The 21132-nt window shown below is 36.4% G+C and overlaps 1 pseudogene; it reads left to right on the forward strand.

Moving 5' to 3' along the window:
- Nucleotides 1–19948, forward strand: part of LOC131040060 (agamous-like MADS-box protein AGL11) — a 90819-nt pseudogene extending 70871 nt beyond the window's left edge.
- The last annotated feature ends 1184 nt before the right edge of the window (nucleotides 19949–21132 follow it).

Below are 21132 nucleotides of genomic sequence, written 5' to 3' on the forward strand. Positions count from 1 at the left end.
TCACTCATTTCTCTACATTGTAGTCTAGATTTATATGTAGTCAGGGAAGTTCCTTTTGTGATTGAGCAGTGTGCTCTAGGTTGTAAGCCTTCCTACAAGTGCAGGCCCCTATATTTTGTAATATCTCTTTATATGGCCAATGAATTGATATTGCGGGTCACAAATCCCACTGTGATTTTTCCTCTTTGAGGTTTTCCACGTATAATTTAGTGTGTTATGGTATTTATTTATGTGATTGGCTTATTGGTTGCTTTACTTCTTTCAATTCTATTTGTACTGATATACCAGTTGGTGTATGCATGTTTTAATAAGGTTAAAATTGATCATACCGGTAGAATACTGATTCACCCCCACCCCCCCTCCCCCCCCTCTCAGTTTTCTTGGATTCCAACAATTGGTATAAGAGCCTTGTGCCTCGGAGGAAGTTTAACAACCCAAGAGAGATCCTAAATCTGGAATCCATCGATATGGGTTTGGAAAAGCAACTTGAGATGGCACTTGAAGATTATGATGCAGAAAGGATGAAGAACTTGAAGTTACAAAATGAATTGAATTCTACTTAGGAATTCATTCTTGTCCTACAGGAGAGGTTGTCATCTGTTCAAGCTAGGAGGAAGGAAATTTTGTAAAATCAAGATAATGAAGACAAAGATGCACTTAAGGAATAGTGTCAGAAGCCGAGTCAGGAGAACATGGTTATGAGAAATGAAATACAAGCTATAACTATGAGAATGTCTAAGGAGATTAAGGACCGGAAGAAAAAGGAAGAAAATATTGTTGTATCTCTGAAGAACAAATTTGAAGAATGTGGTAGGTTGGTTCATGAGAATGATATGTTGAAAACTGATTTAGTACAATCCCAGAGTAATGAACAAGAGCTTGAGAGACAAATGATAATTCTGAGAGATGATCTATCTACTGCAAGTGGGTATAAAGAAAAATTCAAAATTAGTTCAGCACAGTTAGATGAGTTATTGAAGGGACAAAGGTAGAATGAAGATTCCAATGGACTTGTATTTGAGCAAGGACAAAGTTCCGATACTGCAAATGAAGATCAAAACCATAAGGCACTGGTAAGGCAGTTTAATGCTTATAAATTTAATGGTAGATGTTTTATTTGCAATAAATTTGGTTACATGGCTAGGCAATGTAGAAATAGAGCAAATCAGAACCCTGATTCTACTCTTGGTCAATGTTCTAAATGCAATAAGTATGGTCATAAGATAAAAGATTGTAGAATAAATGTAAAATGTTATGCATGTGGAAAATTTGAACATATGGATAATCAGTGTAGGTCAAGCAATTATACTGGTTTTAGCAAAGCAATTCAAAAGAACAATGTTACATGTTATGCATGTAATGAGGTTGGACATATTGCTAAGTTTTATAGAAGTAGAAATCCACCGGTTGGTAATGGAGGATCAAATGAGAAAGGAAAATAAAAAGTTAATGAAATCCGACAAGATCATAGCTAGAGATGGGTCAAAAAGACTGACGATCAATCTATAGATGGGAATTCACTGGTTACTTATCTGACAAAGGAGGTTGCTCCTGCACCGACAGGTAGCTCATCCCGTAACTGAGGCAGATACCTTAGGGGTAGGAAAAATTCATGAAGATGCTGCATATGCCTTGGGAAGAGGTTCTGGAAGAAGTTCCAGACATTGGAGATGCTTATGTGGCATGGATATATTTTGTTTTAGATCTGGTATCTTTCACTAAAAGTCATTGATGTCAATGAAAGATTAGGGTTTTTCTTGGAGGATAAAAGGTTGAATCTACTTCATTCTTGATCACCTTGCATTCAGAGAGATTCAATGTGATTAAGAGTGATTCAGAGTGATTAAAGGAGATTCAGTGCAATCAGATATCTTCTTGAGCGATTTCACTAGTGATTGGAAGAAGTCTTTAGGGTTTTTCACCGAAAGCGGTTCACAGGCATTTTTATTTAATCATCTAAGCGGGATCATCATCTATACCTATCTTTTTTGCAAATCTGACTGTAGTTGAGGTCAAGGACTGTCCCAGGCCGATTTTCAAGTGGTATCCACATGTGGCTACCCTGGAAGATTCTATTGGCGCTTTTTCTCGTGTCCCGAAAGGAGTTGAATATGTCGAAGATGTAAGAGCTTACATCCATTGTCACATTGAGGATTTGGGAATGTCTGATATCAATAAAATTTATATGAATGAGCTAATGAGAGATTTTGGAAGGATTAAGCCTAAATATAAGCACATCAAGGATTTAGGGTTTATCGACATTCTGGACATTTCAGAATTCAAAGATGAAATCATTAGATATGTTTTGAGCATAGTACAGGGAGAGTTTATCTAGTTAGATAGACCATATAAGATTACAAAGGTGGCCATCAGGGAAATCATTGGTTTACCATAGGTTGGGCAACGTTCGGATAAGAAGGTTTCTAATGATCATGTCAATAAGATTACCAATGCAACATCGGACAGGCGATCTATGAAAATAAACACTATAACTGGCATAGACATTAGATTTGGTAGCATGTTCATCGGTTACAAGTTAATGCAATCAAACCGACAAAATTTTGTTTCTAGCTCCTGCATTTTTGAAGCTTACAAGATGATGAGAGAAAATGAGAAATTAGATCTATGTGGTTGGATGTTGGATGAACTATTGATAAACCTAGGAAATATTACAGGAGAAAAGAAAGGGACTTTCTAATATGGTAACCTAATTGTCTTCTTAATGCTATTTTTCATGAATGAGATTCCCAGTTTTGGGAAAAGACAATGGGCATTTGATATCTCAGTAGGGAGGCAACTGAAATAGTCAATTGCTACATTGGGTAGTCAAAAGGATGACAAATTATGGGGATATTTTAAGGCATTCTAGAAGGCTATGAAATCTAGAGAAAGGGTTACTAAGCATATTTTTTAAAAATACTCAATTAACATATTCTTCATGGTGAAGAAAGATGAAACACTCATGGAAAGGTCAAACCCCAGAAGATCCAGATTGAGGAGATGAGCTATGAAGTGGATACACAAATTTTAGATGCTTATGCAAAAATATTGATTGATGCACCTATTGATGAAGCTGAGAAGCCTTGTGGTACTGCAAAGTAGAAGACACAAGAGGTTGAAACTCAGATCAACCGGAAGAAGAGAGAGAAGAAGGAAGGTAAGACAAGTAAGTTTGTAGAAAAAGTTTCATAGGACATCAAAGCATTAATTGATGTTGTCCTGGAGAAAGGTAGAAAGAGAAAAGAACCAGAAGTATTCATTGAGTATATTACAAAAAAGTGTGAATCTAAAGATGACACACCTTTGGCTTTCAAAAGGGTTATAAGGAAGAAAATAGAAGAAACCAAGGTAGAGGCTAAAAGGCAATCGGTTAGGAAAGTTACATTCAAGTTACAAGCACAGAAGAAAGCACCTAAAGTAACACCTTCAGCTCCATCTGGTACTGGAAGAAGGAAGAAGAAGGGAGACATTGATTTGGCAATTGAATCTGGTAATGTAACTATCATTCCACCAAAAACTTGTGTAGAGTTAGTTAATAAGATTACTAAGGATGGTATGTTAAAGAATGTACAGTTTTATTATGAAAATTTAGAGGATGATGAACAAAGAGAGATAGAGGAAGAAATATTGTTATATCTGGATATTTATAAAAAAGCCTTGATAGAAATTGAAGACCAAATACCAACATAATTATATGATATATTAGATGTTAGGAGACTATCTGCAATGCAAGAGGATAGACAGATACAAATTCAAGAGTTGTTATCTATTTGTGTTTCTATTGCTCTAGAAGAAATGGATAGGACACTTGAGGTGGCAGATAGGAAAATCTTTAATAGAAAACATAGAATAACTAGTCTTATGTTAGGAAGGGTAAATTAGATAATCAAGGAGACCTACAAGGCATGGGTTAATTTATTTGAAGAGAACCATGGCTTTTATACTTCAACGAAATAAAAAATAGAAACTACAGACATCCCAGTTGAAGGAAAAGGAAAGGGTATTATGGGTACTTCACCCTCAATTTTGAAAAACATCAAGATAGTGGAAATTAAGCTCACGGTAGATACAAATGTATAGGAAAATGTGATGGGGTTTCTTTAGCTTTCTCACACTTCACCTAGTTGGTGTTGCTCAATTCCACCAACCTCACCGGGTCTAGCTATGCTCCAAGACCTCCAAGTCCTTCCCAATCTCTGCTTGAACTTGCTCCTTACTAGTCTCAAGGTGTTTGCAACAAGTATCTAACTAAGAACCCTACCATTTCAATTTGTTTCCCATATGCTCGATCTTGCTATCTTGACAACAACTTGTCAATTTCTCACTTTTCACCCCCATAGTGTTGTGAGTCATTGCAGAGGTGTGGAGGTGGGTTTTACCATGAAATCAATCCAACTAGGTCCATTTGAGATTGTGCAATCTTAATCTCCCTTACCGATTTCATGAAATTGCCTAGAACTAGGGCTACAAGGATGAGCCCCAATTAGGCCTCCTAAATCCAGTTTTTGAGGGTTTTTAGTTTTATGGTCCAAAAGACCTTGCGAAGAGTTTTAATTTTCTTTAATAACTCACCTATCCCCAAGAGATTTTGGTGGTTTTGGCTTCCCATCTTGTCGTACAGTACCCTATCCCAAATATGAGGGTTTGCTAGGGTTTCTAGGCCTTTAACGGGCAGTGACTGTTCAATTTTGTGGAGTGGGCATCTAAAGGTCTTGTCAAGGCTTCTACTTGTATTTGAAACTTTTTATGGACCTCATGAACCTCTCTAAATGATTTGGATAAGGTTTTGTATTCACCCCTGCAGTATGCACTCAATTTACACCCTGTTTCCTCTACTCGGGTTGCTCCTCGACTCGCCTAGAAGAAGGTGGTAACCATGATGAACTCCACTTCCAGAAATCCTCCCTAAATATTTAAACTATACATGGGGTTTTCTTCCATGTCCCAATAGGCTATGATGGTAGCATGGAGGAGGAATTTTATGGGGTAACCATTTTACAAGAATTTACTATTACAAGCCAAAACTGGCTGTTTGGAAACAAAATAATGAAAGTATTAACACACCATATCTACAAAGCATGAAATGAGAAAATTAGTACTAGAAAAAACCAAAGAGATACAATCCAAAAATGGATCAATGGTTTCAATCCATTAGTGTTCACATTTTATGCAAAAGAAGACCAACATAGTGATAATAGTCCGAAAATGAGTAGTTTCAGATTGCCAATCATACAAAATCAAACTTCCAACCTTGGTAGCTGTGCAAGAGGAGGAATCCTAGGTAAAATTGCTAACCCTAACTCCACTACGAAGCTCTTTTAGGACCAAAGTTGTCATGACAACTTTCAAAAGTTGTCATGAGAACTTTTACAACATTTCACATTTTATCTTCAAAAATTAAGCAACCTATTAAAAGTCATTACTCATGAATTTTTAAACACTCCTAAGTCTATTCTAAACCTCTCTAATTATCACACCAATTTATGCCTTTTTTGACCAACAAGAAGGTCATTTACCTACTCAAGGTACCACCTACTCACAAAGATGCAAGCCTAGAAAGAAAACTAACTTAACTAGGCCTACACTTGACTCAAATCAGACATACACACACACCTTGGACCCTCAAGGAGTCCTTATTAGAAACTTGACCTGGCTAAGGTGAGTACAAGCCAAAATTGTGGAAGGACTATGAGCCTAAGTCCTAGGTGCTCCTACACCATTCTCCCAAACAAAAGAAAACTAAGTCACCTCTTTGGGGATCATATTTTGATCAATGCCTAACTTCTTAAACCCTATCTCAAGCACCCATATAGCCTTAGCATCATCCATACCCTTCCACTTGATTAGGTGCTCCCAATAAATTTTATGCCTTGTCTTCTTAGCGATCCTTGAACTCAATACCTTTTCAGCCTTTGGACTTGGTCTTGCTGGTACTTGAAGGTTATTTACATCATCTGATATCTCTGGGTGACTGCAATCTGAACCTGGGATTGGCCCTTTGTAAGCAACTAAGTCTACTATGTTGAAAAATGGTGACAATCCTATTTCACTAGGTAGGTCCACCTTGTATGCATTTTCCCCATGGCACATGGACCCAACCTTCTCATCTGCAACTTATTAGGTACTCCTTGCTGTAGCCTTGTTTTGTTTAGATGCACCATGACAAGATCACCTACTTGGAATTGTAGGCTCTTGCTTCTCTCATAAACCTTTTGCTTGATCTTACTTGTGTTCTCCATCAATTCTTGCTTGACTGATTCATGTACCTCTTTCATTGACAAAGAAAAATATTCAGCGTATCCACTCCTTGTTGCTGCATTACCTAAATCCCTTAACTCCAATATACCCCTTGGGTGAAGACCATAGACCACCTCAAAAGGACTCTTGCCCGTGGTTCTATTTATTGTGTCATTGTAAGCGTATTTACCTTGTGATAGAACTTGATTCCATGTCAGACCATACTCCTTGGTAAGGCACCTCAATAAGTTTCCTAAGCTCCTATTAACCACTTCGGTCTGCCCATCTATTTGTGGATGACAGGTTGATCCAAAATATAGGTTGGTGCCAAGCTTTTGCAAAATTATCTTCCAAAAATGACTCATGAACTTTGAATCCCTATCTGAAATAATTCTCACGGGTAAACCATGTATCCTTATCACTTCCTTGAAGAACAAATGAGCTATATGACATGCATCATGAGTAGTCTTGCAAGGTACATGCCATCTTACTAAACCTATCCACTATGATATAAATTCTATCAAATCTGTGCTTTGTCCTTGGTAAACCTACTACATAATCCATACTAATGCACACCCAAGGTCTATTTGGTGTGGGAAGAGGTTGGTATAAACTGGCATTTGAAGAAGTGCCCTTGGCCTTTTGACAAACAATGCAAGTTTCCACATACTTCTTAACATGTTGATTCATCCTAGGCCAATAGTAATACATTTGAACCAACTCTTGAGTCTTGTTGACTCCAAAATGACCACTAAGACTGCCATTATGCTTATCTTATATGAGATTTTCTCTCATTGACCCTGTAGGCACACAAAGTTGTCCTCCTCTACACAATAACCAATCTTGCAAAGTAAAATCTGAATACTCACTATGAAAATAATTTTGATTCTCTTTGCATTCCTTGTAGGCATTTGAGAAGTATTCATCATTCGGGTATAGGTCTCTAAAACTGTCAACACCTATGCTTCTTAACTGAATTTCTTGGACTGTCAAGAGTGTTCTTCTCAAGGCATCGACAACCCAGTTTAATTGACCTTTTTTGTGCTTGATTGTGAATGTGTAGGCTTTCATATACTCTACCCACTTCAAGTGTTTTTGGTTGAGTTTGTCTTGTGAGTTTAGAAAGCTTAAAGCTTGGTTGTCTGTGTAGACTACAAATTCTCTAGGAAGGAGATAGTGTCTCCACTTCCTCAAAGCCTGCACTAAAGCATATAATTCCAAGTCATATTAGGAGTATTTCCTCTTTGCATCACTTAGCTTCTCACTATGGAAAGCTACTAGTCTTTCTTCTTGGCTTAGGACAACACCTACTGCAACATTGCTTGCATCACATTCCATTGTGAAGAGTTTCTCAAAACTAGGCAACACCAACACCAGTTGAGTGGCTATCTTTTCTTTCAAGGTCTCAAATACTCTATTTTCTTGTTCATTCCATTGAAACTTTTCCTTTATTCCACCTCTAATAGTCTCCAACATTGGTGCACATATAGCACTGAATTGCCAATTGAACTTCCTGTAATACTAAGCTAGTCCATGGAAGCTTCTCACCTCTATTGCTGACTTAGGATTAGGCCAATTTACTATGACTTCAACCTTGCTAGGATACATCTTGAGATTCCCTTGTGAAAACACAAACCCAAGGTAAACGAACTCCTTCTTAACAAATTCACACTTGTCCAAGTTCATGGTTAGCTTCTCTTCATACAATCTTTGTAGCACAATTTGCAAATCATTAACATGATCTGTCCTATCCTTACTAAAAATGAGAATATCATCTAAATATACCACCACAAATTTACCTATGAAGTCCTTCATCACCTCATTCATGAGTCTCATGAAGGTGCTTGGAGCATTAGATAAGCCAAATGGCATTACAAGCCATTCATAAAGACCCTCTATTGTCTTGAATGTTGTTTTCCATTCATCACCCTCCTTAATCCTAACTTGGTGGTATCCACTTTTAAGGTCAATCTTGGTAAAGTATTTGGCTTTACCTAAACAATCCATAAGGTCTTCTATTCTATGAATTGGAAACCTATATCTAATAGTGATCCTATTTATATCCCTAGAGTCGGTGCACAATCTCCAAGTACCACCTTTCTTTGGGGCTAAAATAGTAGGTACAACACAAGGGCTAATGCTTTTCCTAATTAGGCCTTGATCTAAAAGCTCTTGGATTTGTTTAGAAATCTCAACATTTTATTGGGGAGTCATCTTGTAAGCTGCCTTGTTAGGTAAGGATTCTCCAGGAATAAAGTCTATTTGATGGCTTATAGCTCTTTTAGGAGGTAAGGCGGCTGGTTGTCCATCACTCACTATTCCTTTGAACTTTTTCAATAGGTCTTGAACCTCTATTAGCAAATCTGGTTGCTCTTTCTTGTCTTCCTCTTTAGGCTTCATTACTAATGGAAACCCTATACCTTCACCTTCCTCAAGTGTCTTCAAGAACTATTTTTCACTCACTAAGAGGACATTAGGACTTGCTTCTCTTTTTTCACCTTCCTCGAGGATAGATTGGCTCTTGAATGAGACTCCATCTTTCTTGAATGAATATGCATTCTTGGCTCCATCATGATTAGCTTGTCTATCAAATTCCATGGTCTTCCCAATAGAAGAAGGAATGCATCCACAGGTAGGACATCACATAACACTTTGTCCTTATACCTCCCAATGGTGAAATCCACTCATGCTTGATCATTGACTAGGACATGTTGACCTTTGTTCAACCAAGTGACCCTATATGGGCTGTTGTGAGGTATCTTTTGTAACTTAAGCTTACTCACTGCCTCTTCTGACACAATGTTATCTGTTGACCCTGAATCAATGATCACTTTGAAAATTTTTGTCCATAATCTTCCATTTGATCCTAAATAATGATCTCCTTTGGCTAGGCTCTTCTCTGATAGGTTCTTTTATCAAAGTCCTTCTTATCATCAAGTTGCCACCTACCTCTGATTCTAAGGCAACCTCTGAAGTCTTGTTGCTTGAAGTGTCTTCTTGAAGGTAGTTCACTCTCCTTTCACTATTATGTGATGATGATCCCTTCTCTGGACACCTATATGCTGGATGACCAAGCTGGTTGCAATGGTAACACTTCATTGAGGCAAAATATGAGGAACCTCTACCTTGTCGACTAGACCTTCCTTTAAAACCACTATTTGCCCCTTCCTCTATTGAATCCTCCTTTACTAGTGCCACCTTCTTGTTGCTCAGTGAGTTTAGACTCACCTTGTGTTCTTTGATCTGAGTTTCTTCCTCCAAAGCCTCCCCTATTGGCCTCTATTTTCTTTTCCTCTACCTCTCCCCCTATTACTAGTTGAATCATGTCTTCTCTTCAGTTTTTCTTCCACTTTAAGGGAAAGTTGATAGCTTTAATGAACTGTCTTTGGGCTCATTACACTGATTTCCTCTTAGATGTTCCATCTTAGTCCATTTAGGTACCTAGAAACTTTAAGGGTTTCTTCTTCCACCACATGAGATCTAAGACTAGGTTTGTGAAACTCCTCCATATAACCACTTACATCAAGGTCTTTTGTCTTAGGTTTTGTCTCTTCCTATGAATCATCACTTCATAGTCATCAGGGAGATAGACTTCTTTGATTTTGACTAACATCCCTTTCCAAGAAGAGATGGGTGTTTTTCCCACCTTCTTCCTTTCATCCTACACAAATTTCCACCATGTGAGAGCTGCTCCTCTCATTCTAGACTTGGCCACTTTGACTCTTTGAGCTTCAGTTATTCCTTCACACTCAAAATGGTTCTCCATGCCCTCTATCCATTCTAGAACCACTTCTGCCTCCATCTTACCAGTAAACAATGACAATCCTTCTAGTGATTTACCACTTAAGGCTTTCAATGCCTTTAGGAAAGGTTCTTATTCTAAGACAGGATTAGGTTCAGGTATTTTGTCTACCTTTAACACCTCCTTACCCTTCCCTTCTACTCCTTCAACTTTTACCAACACTTCATCTACCTTGGTTTCAATCACACCAAGCTTACCATCTAATTCTATCAACTTTTCCTTCAGGAGTCTATTCTCTTCGTACTGATCATCCACTTTCTTTGCCAGCTCTGCATTGGTCACTATGGTGTCCTCTCCTACAGATTCCACTGAGGACATCTACTCTCCTAGCCCAAATCTTATAGGCTCTGATACCAATTTGATGGGGTTTCTTTATCTTGCTCACACTTCACCTAGTTGGTGTTGATCAATTCCACCAACCTCATCGGGTCTATATATTCTCCAAGGCCTCCAAGTCCTTCCCAATCTCTTCTAGGACTTTCTCCTTACTAGTCTCAATCTGTTTACAATAAGTGTTTGACTAAGAACCCTTCAATTTCAATGTGTTTCCCATATGCTCAATCTTGCTATCTTGACAACAACTTGTCAATTTCTCACTTTTCACCCCCATACTATTTTGAGTCATTGCAGAGGTGTGGAGGCAGTTTTTACCATGAAATCAATCCAACTAGGTCCATTTTAGGTTGTGCAATATTCATCTCCCTTACTCATTTCATGAAATTGCCTAGAAATAGGGCTACAAGGATGAGCCCCAATTAGGCCTCCTAAATCCAGTTTTTGATGGTTTTTGGTTTTACGGTCTAAAAGACCTCGCAAAGAGTTTTACTTTTCTTCAATAACTCACCTATCCCCAAGATATTTTTGTGGTTTTGGCTTCCCAACTTGTCGTAGAGTACCCTATCCCAAAAATGAGGGTTTGCTAGGGTTTCTAGGCCTTTAACCAGTAGTGACTATTCAATTTTGTGGAATGGGCATCTAAAGGTCTTATCAAGGCTTCTCCTTGTAGTTGCAACTTTTTATGGACCTCATGAACCTCTCCAAATGATTTGGCTAAGGTTTTGTATTCACCCCTGCAGTATGCCCTCAATTTACACCATGTTTCCTCTAGCCGGGTTGCTCCTAGACTCGCCTAGAACAAGGTGGTAACCATGATGAACTCCACTTCTAGAACTCATCCATACATATTTCCACTATACATAGGGTTTTCTTCCATTTCCCAATAGGTCGTGATGGTAACATGAAGGTATTTTATGGGTCAACCATTTTACAAGAATTTACTAGTTAGAAGCCAAAACTAGCTATTTGGAAATAAAATAATGAAAGTATTAACACACCCTATCTACAAATCATCAAATGAGCCAAATAGTACAAAAACACACCAAATAACTACAATCCAAAACTTGATCAATGGATTCAGTCCATTAGTGTTCACATTTTATGCAAAAGAAGACCAAAATAGTGATAACAGTCCGAAAATGAGTAGGTTCAGATTGCCAATCATACAAAATCAAACTTCCAACCTTGGTAACCATGCAAGAGGATGTTTAAATATTATTCCCCATGTGTGGAGGAATGCTAGGTCAAAGTGCTAACCCTAACTCCACCGCTAAGCTCTTTTAGGACCAAAGTTGTCATGACAACTTTCAAAAGTTGTCATGACAACTTTCAAATGTCGTCATGACAACTTACAACTTTTCACATTTTGTCTTTACAACTTAAGCAACCTTTTACAAGTCATTACTCATGACTTTTTAAAAATTCCTAAGTCTATTCTAAACCTCTCTAATGCTCACACCAAGTTATGCCTCTTTGACCAACAAGAAGGCCATTTACCTACTCAAGCTACCACCTACTCACAAAGATGCAAGCCTAGAAAGAAAACTAACTTAACTAGGCCTACACTTGACTCAAATCAAACATACACACACACCTTGGACCCTCCTGGAGTCCTTATTAGAAACCTAATTTGGCTAAGGTTAGTACAAGCCAAAATTGTGGAAGGACTATGAGCCTAAGTCCTAGGTGCTCCTGCACCAAAATGTTGAGTTACCGGAAAATATAGAGAGTGTAAAGGTTGATAATGTATACGATACTAATGTTTAGGACAACAGTCGTATGGATACAGATGTACACGATGAGGTTATAGTTCCTAGAGAGGTACCAGTAGATATTGAGACCACACGAAGTGGCAAAGCCACCAGTGCAAGTGAGGAAACTATAATGGATAAAACATTAGAGGAGAAGAAAGGGGAATCCGGTAGGGAACCAGTAGTGAGTCCATCATTGTTGTCAATCAACACCTCATAGGTTGAAAAGAAAAACATAACCGAGATGAGTCCTACTGAACTGACGATGATGGGTGCACATAAATTGATGAAGGAGGGATCTATGGATAAAGGGATTATTTATCAGTCTATCACTTTTTGCATAGACTAGTCCCAGAGTGCAAGATTGACAGAGAAGTGAGCCCATCTGGCAAGCTTAAGACAATTACTGAGCACATTTCAAAGGATTTTCAATCCTTGGAGCAAATTTCAAACCGGAAAGCACTGGAGAGGTTCACATAGGAAAAAAGAGCTACATTTGATCAAGTAATTAAGTCTAAGAGGAAGAAGACTGATGAAAGGTTGAAATTAATAGACAATTCTTTAAAGTAGTGTACAAATATTTACAGAGTATGTTGTAACATAGATGTACTTATAGTTAATTTGGATAAGAAGATTAAGGAATTTCAGGAGAAAATTGCAAGTATAGCCAATTCTTTTGATGGATTGAATTCACTGAATACATGCATTGATGGTCAGATTTTGGTTTTGGAAGCGCAAATTTCTAATCTTGAGAAAGAAAAAGACAAAATCATAAGAAGAGCTAGAGGTCTTAGAGGCTTCATGAGTCCCCGATTAGATTCACTCAGTGTACATAAGAAGGAGTGTATGGATATGGTTGGTAAGCCCACACCAACAAAGTTAAGTGAGAAAGAGTCATTTGCTCATATACTAAATGGACTTGTATCTATTTTCAGCACTTCAAATCTGGTTGGGATACTTATCTTGACCTATTGGAGAAGGTTTATCTAGTAAATTTCAAATTTTTTAAGCTCTGGTAAGGTATTTTTTGGATATTCATTGTACAGTTTTAGATTTTTGGTATTCTTTTTTGGAATTTTTGATGGAATTGATGTCAAAGGGGGGGTGATATAGATGTGAAAAAAGAAAAAAGGGATTTGTATACATTAGGGGGAGATATGGAGTATTTTGTATTGATGGATATTCAGCTCAGGGGGAGCAGGTTTAGGATGAAATTGGTAGATGAAAACATGATCAATTTTTACATGGGTGTTGCCATCAATGCCAAAGGGGGATATTGTTGGAAATTGACACTCAATTAGTTGGTTTCACTATGTTGTCATTGATGGCAACATGGTATCTTGTTCTGGATTCATGTTTTGGTTCAGTTGTGTACCGACATACACTTCATAGACACTTCACCGACATTCACACCGACAAGATGAAAGGATTTCTTTGGTTACAGACAATGTAGGCCAACATGGTATAGAATAAGTTTATCAGTATTGGAGGCTGACATCTCTTGGATCTGGCATCAAAAAATATTTTTGATATTCATGTATTTATGTTATCTAGTTGACATTTATATTGATATTGTAATTATCTTTGTAAGCCGACATAAGGCATGATAAATTGTATAGAGTATATAGGTCAGTTGGACTAGATCATTTTGATATATAATGTGCAAGATATGAATGCGAATATGAATGGATAGATGATGCAAAATATATCAGAGAGACTATTTATGTGATGATATTTTGTAAAGGGGTATTCCGATAAAGGGTTTAGGGTTTCAGACTCGAACAGATAGAGCTTAATCGGAACCGTATTCTGGCATAGAATATGCTATCTTAGTACTTCACTCATTTCTCCAGATTGTAGTCTGGATTTATATGTAGTCAATGAGGCTCCTTTTGTGATTGAGAAATGTGCTCTAGGCTGTAAGCCTTCCTACAAGTGCAGACCCCTATATTTTGTAATATCTCTTCATATGGACAGTGAATTGATATTGTGGGTCACAAATCCCACCGTGGTTTTTCCTCTTTGAGGTTTCCCACATATAATTTTGTGTGTTATGGTATTCATTTATGTGATTGGTTTATTGGTTGCTTTACTTCTTTCAATTCTATATGTACCAGTATACCGGTTGGTGTATGCATATTTTAATAAAGTTAAAATTGATCATATCGGTAGAACACTGATTCACTCCCCCCTCTCAGTGTTCTTGAGCTCCAACTTAAAGTAGACCTATCTCATGAGAGGTATGGAAGTATTTGACTAAAAAATCCAATGCTAGATGTTTGATCTATGATAAGACAAGTTATTTCACTAAAGTTTACAATGAGTAAAAGAATAAGGAAAAGGATGAATTTAATAATGATTCTAATAAATATTCTCAAGAGGATATATGATGTGTCTTTTTCATGAACTTAACAATGCTAGATGTAAAGATGCCTGTATGATTGATTTTGAAGATTATTTTCATAAGAATACTCATCTAAAGTGGTTTTTGAATTACAATACTCTTTGTCATAACATGATATATCTCATTGGAAACTCTCACCTTAGTATTATTTGTCATGGGAGATTCAAGTTCAAGTTCTCTAATGGGAGGATAAGGGCTATTTTAGGGGTTCAATACATGCATGCTTTTTTTGGGACACTATTATTTATTTGTAAAATGAATAATGTAGGATTGTAGTATTTTTTTTATAGTGGAGAGTGTAATGTGGTTTAAGGATCTATTGTTCTTGTGAATGAGGTAATATTTTTTACCCTCTTTTGACTTGATTCATGGACACACATTTAGTAGAATGAGTATTTGGTACACACAATAGAACATATGTGATTACATTCAAAGAAGCAAAGCATCATTATCAACAATTGTAGATATAAGGTACATCCTTCCATTATTTATTTGAGTACTTGTATTATTTCATTCAAGGTTAATTCCTAAACTTGGGTTTTACTTAGGCAAATCATTTTTCCCCAAAATTTCCCTTCTCTTTCTATGAGCAGGAAATAGGTACAAAGTTGTAAGTTTTAGGATCAAGATTATTTGCAGAGATGAACAAATTCCCTTTTGGATGGTTAAATATTCAGAGGATCAGGGTGATCACCAAGTCACAGTCTCAATAAATAGGTACAAAGTTGTAAGTTTTAGGATCAACATTATTCGCAGAGATAAACAAATTCCCTTTTGGATGGTTAAAAATTCAGAGGATCAGGGTGATCACCAGGTCATAGTCTCAATAATTTAGGTCAACCTTCTAGGGACATATCCAAAGCTTCATTTATTACTTACATCCAAATTTGTAGCTTCCTGCGATGATTTTAGCTCACTATTTATGCCTGATCTCTCCAATATCTACACATTTTATCCTAATTTTAGAATATTCAACATATTCGACACTATTCAATTCAAGGGAAAGAGGAGCCCCATCAAAAGGGTCGGGAATCATATCATATCTAGGTCAATTGGGATTAGATCTATTAAATGCTTATGTTTTCCTAATGTAATGGCCACTAATAAAATTTAGTGGTTTTACTATGTTTAATAGTGGAAACCCTATTTTTTCACTATTACATTTTGGTGATCTCGACGTCTTACACCTTAATTTCTTATTTATGTTCCTAGATCTAATTGTTTATGTATTTTTAACTTAAAATTTACATTTACAAGTTTAATTTTCAAGTGAATTACATAAATTTAGAGGTTAAATTCACACAAACCCTAATTTATAATTCTAAATTGAATATGTGGGTTGCCTACTTTGGATTAATTATTTCAGATCTGATTTGGGAACAATTTAACTTTAAATTTTGCATTCATAGATCTCATTTTAATCAAATTACATAAATTTAGAGGTAAAATTCATAAAAACCCTAATTTATTTTGGTTAATTTGGTTTGTGGGATGCATAATTCATATCTTTTATTTTCAGATCTAATTTTAGATATTCATAATTGCACTTAAGAGATCTGATTTATTTTCTATTTTACATATGATTAAATTTATTTTCACTTATATTTATCATTATCTTGTGTTGGATAATGATTTCTTTCTTTTCGCATTGCTTCTTTTCATTTATAGCACTTTGGCATGTTGTATTTTTAGAATTTCCAAATTGCTCCCTATTAATCAATTAAATCTCAAAGCTTTATCCATAACACATGTTGTTTTATGATGATATTTTTAGGAAAATACATTTCATATGTAGATCACATAAAAGCTTTTGTATATACTAATCCTAGAGATGCTAATGAAAAAACTAATACTTGTACATCTCCTAGGGTATCTAATGTGATTGAAGAAAGACCTAATACTCTTACCAATGATCTCTCTAATCGAGGGAAATCATTGAAGAGAAACAAAACACCATCTTCTTCTCATATACATACTATAGTGCAAGGGGGGAAAGATCAAAGTATTTGTGTTTAAATATCTTTAGATCCACCTTATTCTCCTAGAGCCTATCTTAATCATCAAAACATTTGTAGATAAGATGTTGTTATTAATTTCATTCATGAACTATCTCTCCACATAACATTAAGTAAAGATGAGGCCTTAATTGATAAGGATCTTCTTTTCCAACCTATCAAAGAGGATATGCATGATGATAGAAAGGAAAATCTCCCTACACAAGATATTCCTTCATCTACTTTTCCCTTTGCTCCTTCTAAATACACTTAAACTACAAATTTTGAAGAGACACATTATAATGTTCCTCCTTATTCTAAATTAAAACATTCTTATAGGAGTGTCTATAACATAATATCAAAACAAGGTTTTAGAGGACAAGGACTTGGAAAATTTGACCAAGGAATTAAAGTCCCTATTAACCCTCCCTCAAAAATTAGTACTGAAGGGCGAGGACATTATTATGACTCACCTATGGATGATCTCCTTAGAATTTAAAACTTCTAGGATTATCTTGGAACACACAAAAACTATCATCCATGAAAGGGTGCTTCTTCCTCAAATACTCCTTTTTGTTCATATCATCAAACTCATGACCATCATGATATTAATTGTTAGGATTTTCAAAAAAAGAATGCAAGAACTAGTTGATAATGAAAATATTATAATGACAAATGACAATCCATCTTCCTCTAACAACCCTTGTCCTACATCTCAAGAGACAATACCTACTCCCATTGATGACCAAGTTAAATTAGCTACTAGAATATTTTTGAGGTTGAAGTATGATATGAATATTGTCTTTTTTTTCACTAAAATTAATTACAAATCTAAGCATAAGGAAGGTAATGAATATTGTCTTTTTCACTGTAGTTATTCTTATTCTCTTGTAAAATGTAAAGCATTTATAACTTTTGTTAATGAAATATATGATAGGGTTCGCATAGCTCTTACAATCGATCTTACATTCTTCTTTGGTGAAGAGATAGTGCCTTAGCACTCCATTTGCCCTCCATGTTGCTCCTCACCCTATGAAACTAGTAGTTGACTCTATTGGGCGCTCTTTGTCATAAGAGGGGATGCTTTTTCAATATCAAACATCTTGGATCAGCAACATCATTCATTCTTAGCTCTATGCTTGGGGGAAAGGAATCTTATCCTATCTTTTCTCTTTATCTAAAGTTTCAGTATTCCCTTTAAGGGTTCCATTTTTCATACTTTGATGATTAATCTCTCTTTAGGAGAGTTTTGATCCATCACCTATATATTTTTTTCCTTCTCTTTGAAGATTATCTCTTCTTTAGAGTTGCATTTTACATATCTTAATGTCTTTTCTTTCATTGAATATTCCTCTATGTCAGTACATTGTGCATTTGCTTATGTATAATCTCTCCTTAGAGGTTTTATTGTCCTTACACTTGGGAGGCAGTGATCTTTCTCACCCCTTATAAGGATCCACTTTTCCTTTGCTGTCAAGTGACTGCTTATGTTTTGATGTCATTCCTTGTGTGAAGTTATTGTTTGCTCAAGGATTTTCTCTTATGAAAGAGGTGTGTATCCTTGATTACAACCTTTTTTACACTTCACAATGTATATCTATTATAAAATTAACCCTCACATTGAGTCAAATGTGTGTCATCCTTCATCAAGAATCCCTTTCACCTAGCAATAGGAGGAAGGTATGCATTCTTGTTCTCCTTCCATTCTTTTGGTATAAGATTATATGTTTGTTCAAGATATACTCTTGGGGGTAGATGTCTTTTGGAAAAATATCTCTTCTCCTCCAAGGATCTTTTTTACACTTGTTGGAAGATATCTCTTTTTCAACTATCTTATCCTTTCTTGTAGGAGAATTCTCTCTTTAGCTAGGATTTATGAACAATATTGCCTAAAGGATATTTACTTGGTGTTGAAGGTGGGTATCCCTATTTCTAGCTTCCTTAAGATATCAAAATAGGGCTATGTTGATCTATTAGGGTGGCGCATACATATTGCCCTGTTTGTACCATATTGTCCTATATTTTTGCATGTCTTAAACTGGGTGTTCATGCTTGAAACCAGAGCAGGTCTGAATTCTTACATGAGATGCTTCATTCCCAAAACTAGATGCAGCATTGATATATGTCTTATACAAGGTGCACGTTCTTGAAACTAGAGAAAACAAAATCTTACACGAGATGTCTTTGAAACCAGGCATATATTTGTCCTACGTGGGGTTACAAATTTTTGAAACTAGAGTAAACAAACTCTTACATGAGATGTTCTCGATACCAAACACACATTTGTATTTTTCAATTCATCTCTTACACATGTTGTTGTGTGCTTGAAAACAAAGGAAAAAAATCTTATATAGGATATTATACAAGAGCGTCCCTGGTTCACATCAATATTGCATCAACCAAAAATATTTTCCTTTCTATTTTCTTTTCTATTTGTAGTTTCAGTTTTCCTTTTTGAGTGTCCCAGTTTTCGCTCATCGGATCCTATGGAGTTGGACTCTAATTGAAGACTTGATCATATTTCTTGCTTTCATAACGCATCGCATTTAGATCACTTTTCGGCAAGATATCACTACCGATTTCCATGACAGTTTCTTGTTATTGGTTGTTCCTTTGTTACCGGTTGCTTGAGACCTATTCTGGTGATCTACCAAAACCCATTCTGAAGGTTGCGGAGCCTTGGGCATTGATTTGTAGATCACATGATAGCATTGCATATTTAGGTTAAACATCATTTGGAATACATGAACAACAAATATAAGGAGAAGGAAAATGAGAAGAGGAGACATAAGGAATTTGAAGTCAGCAATGAAGTGATGGTATATCCGAGAAAAGAGAGATTCCTGGTTGGAACTTATCATAAGCTGCAGATGAAGAAGTTTGGACCCTGTAGGATTTTGAGGAAGTTCAGTTCTGGAAATGCATATGAAGTGGAGCTACTGGATAGTCTAAGTATTTCACCTATATTCAACATTGCAGATCTTCATGATTACTATGAACCCAAATTCAGTGAGGACAGTGTTGCAGATCTTGAGAAACAATTGCCCAGAAGGAACCGGATCAGATTGAAGAGATTTTGGACAATAGGATTGGGCGTAGTACCTAAAATAGTCAATACAAATAATATCATGTGAAGTGGAAGGGCAGACCACTTGAAGATTCATCTTGGATTTCTTAGGCAAAGGTAGACTGCCTTGGTTTCCATCTGACCCGAACAAAGTGAGAGGCTCACTTTTTCATTAACCCCAAATGTTTGATGCAAGAATATCCCCCGTTCACAACAATCTTGCATCAACCAAAAACATTTTCCTTTTTGTTTTGTTTTCTGTTTGCATTTCAGTTTTCCTTTCTGAGTATCCCAGTTTTCCTTTCTGAGTATCCCAGTTTTGGCTCATCAAATCCTGTGGAGTTGGATTCTACTTGAATACTTGATCGTCTTTTTTTCTTGTAGACCACATCGCATTTGGATCACTTTCTGGCACGATATCGCTATTGGTTTCCATGACAATTTCTTGTTACCGGTTGTTCGTTTGTTACCGATTTTCTTAGACCTATTCTAGTGATCTATCGGAACCCATTCCAAAGATTGTGGAGCCTTGGACATTGATTCTGATGTTCCTTGGCATGTGCCAACATTTTCCTGTGATCTACATTTCATCATTTTGATTTTCTGGAGGAATCTCTTAGCATAGGCCGACCTTGTTTATTTTGCATGTTAGGTCTTGTTCTTTGGGTTTTTATCCCTTTCGGGCCGACTGGATCCATTGGATCGATATATATATATATATATATATATATATATATATATATATATCTTTGTAATCATGATTTAGAATGTAATCAATTAGAATCAGATAGAATCAATCAGAGTATCAAATAGATAAATTGTGCCTAGAAGATAGATCTTTCGATTCAAGGTCCTAATTGTGACCTATTCTACCAAGCCTTTGTGGTGGTATGTTGTATCTCGGTTGTGACCAATTGGATGTAATCAAATTTCATGCAATAAAACTATCTGTTCTTTATTGCCTCCATCATATCTATGTGTTTCCGTTGTGTTTACTCTTTCTTACTAGTCCAGATTGATCTCTTTGAGGTCCCTTCTCACCGATGGCTGCTTCAAGTGGTATTAGAGCGAAGTTTCCTTCTAGAGGTTGTGTGTCCTGAATTTTTTTTTAGGGTGGTAGATTATGGATCCGACCTATAATTGCAGAGGACTAGCATGAATCGATGGCGTGAAGAGGAACTAGGAATGGTGGAGTGCGTGGGAATGCAGACCCTACTATGATGGAGATGTTGTGATGAATAGTAGCTTAGTTAGAAGCTGTGGAGATAGCCAAGAGAAGAGGCTGACATATTGAAGATGTGAGTGAAGATGAAGGAGAAGAATCCCTAATAGAATAGGTAAACCTGTACCCGCAGTTGATCCAAATGAAGAAAGGTTTTTAAGGGTTTTGATTAGGCTAAACACTAAACCTCATTTTACCCCACCAAAATATGATGGGAAGTTATATTCAAATGAGTTGATGGATTGGATCTTGGAGATGGAGAAGTATTTAGATTTTGAAAATATTGTAGAAGAGAGGAAGGTGAAATATGCCTATACCC

This window comes from Cryptomeria japonica, chromosome 5, assembly GCF_030272615.1.
Source record: "Cryptomeria japonica chromosome 5, Sugi_1.0, whole genome shotgun sequence".
Taxonomy (NCBI): Eukaryota; Viridiplantae; Streptophyta; class Pinopsida; order Cupressales; family Cupressaceae; genus Cryptomeria; species Cryptomeria japonica.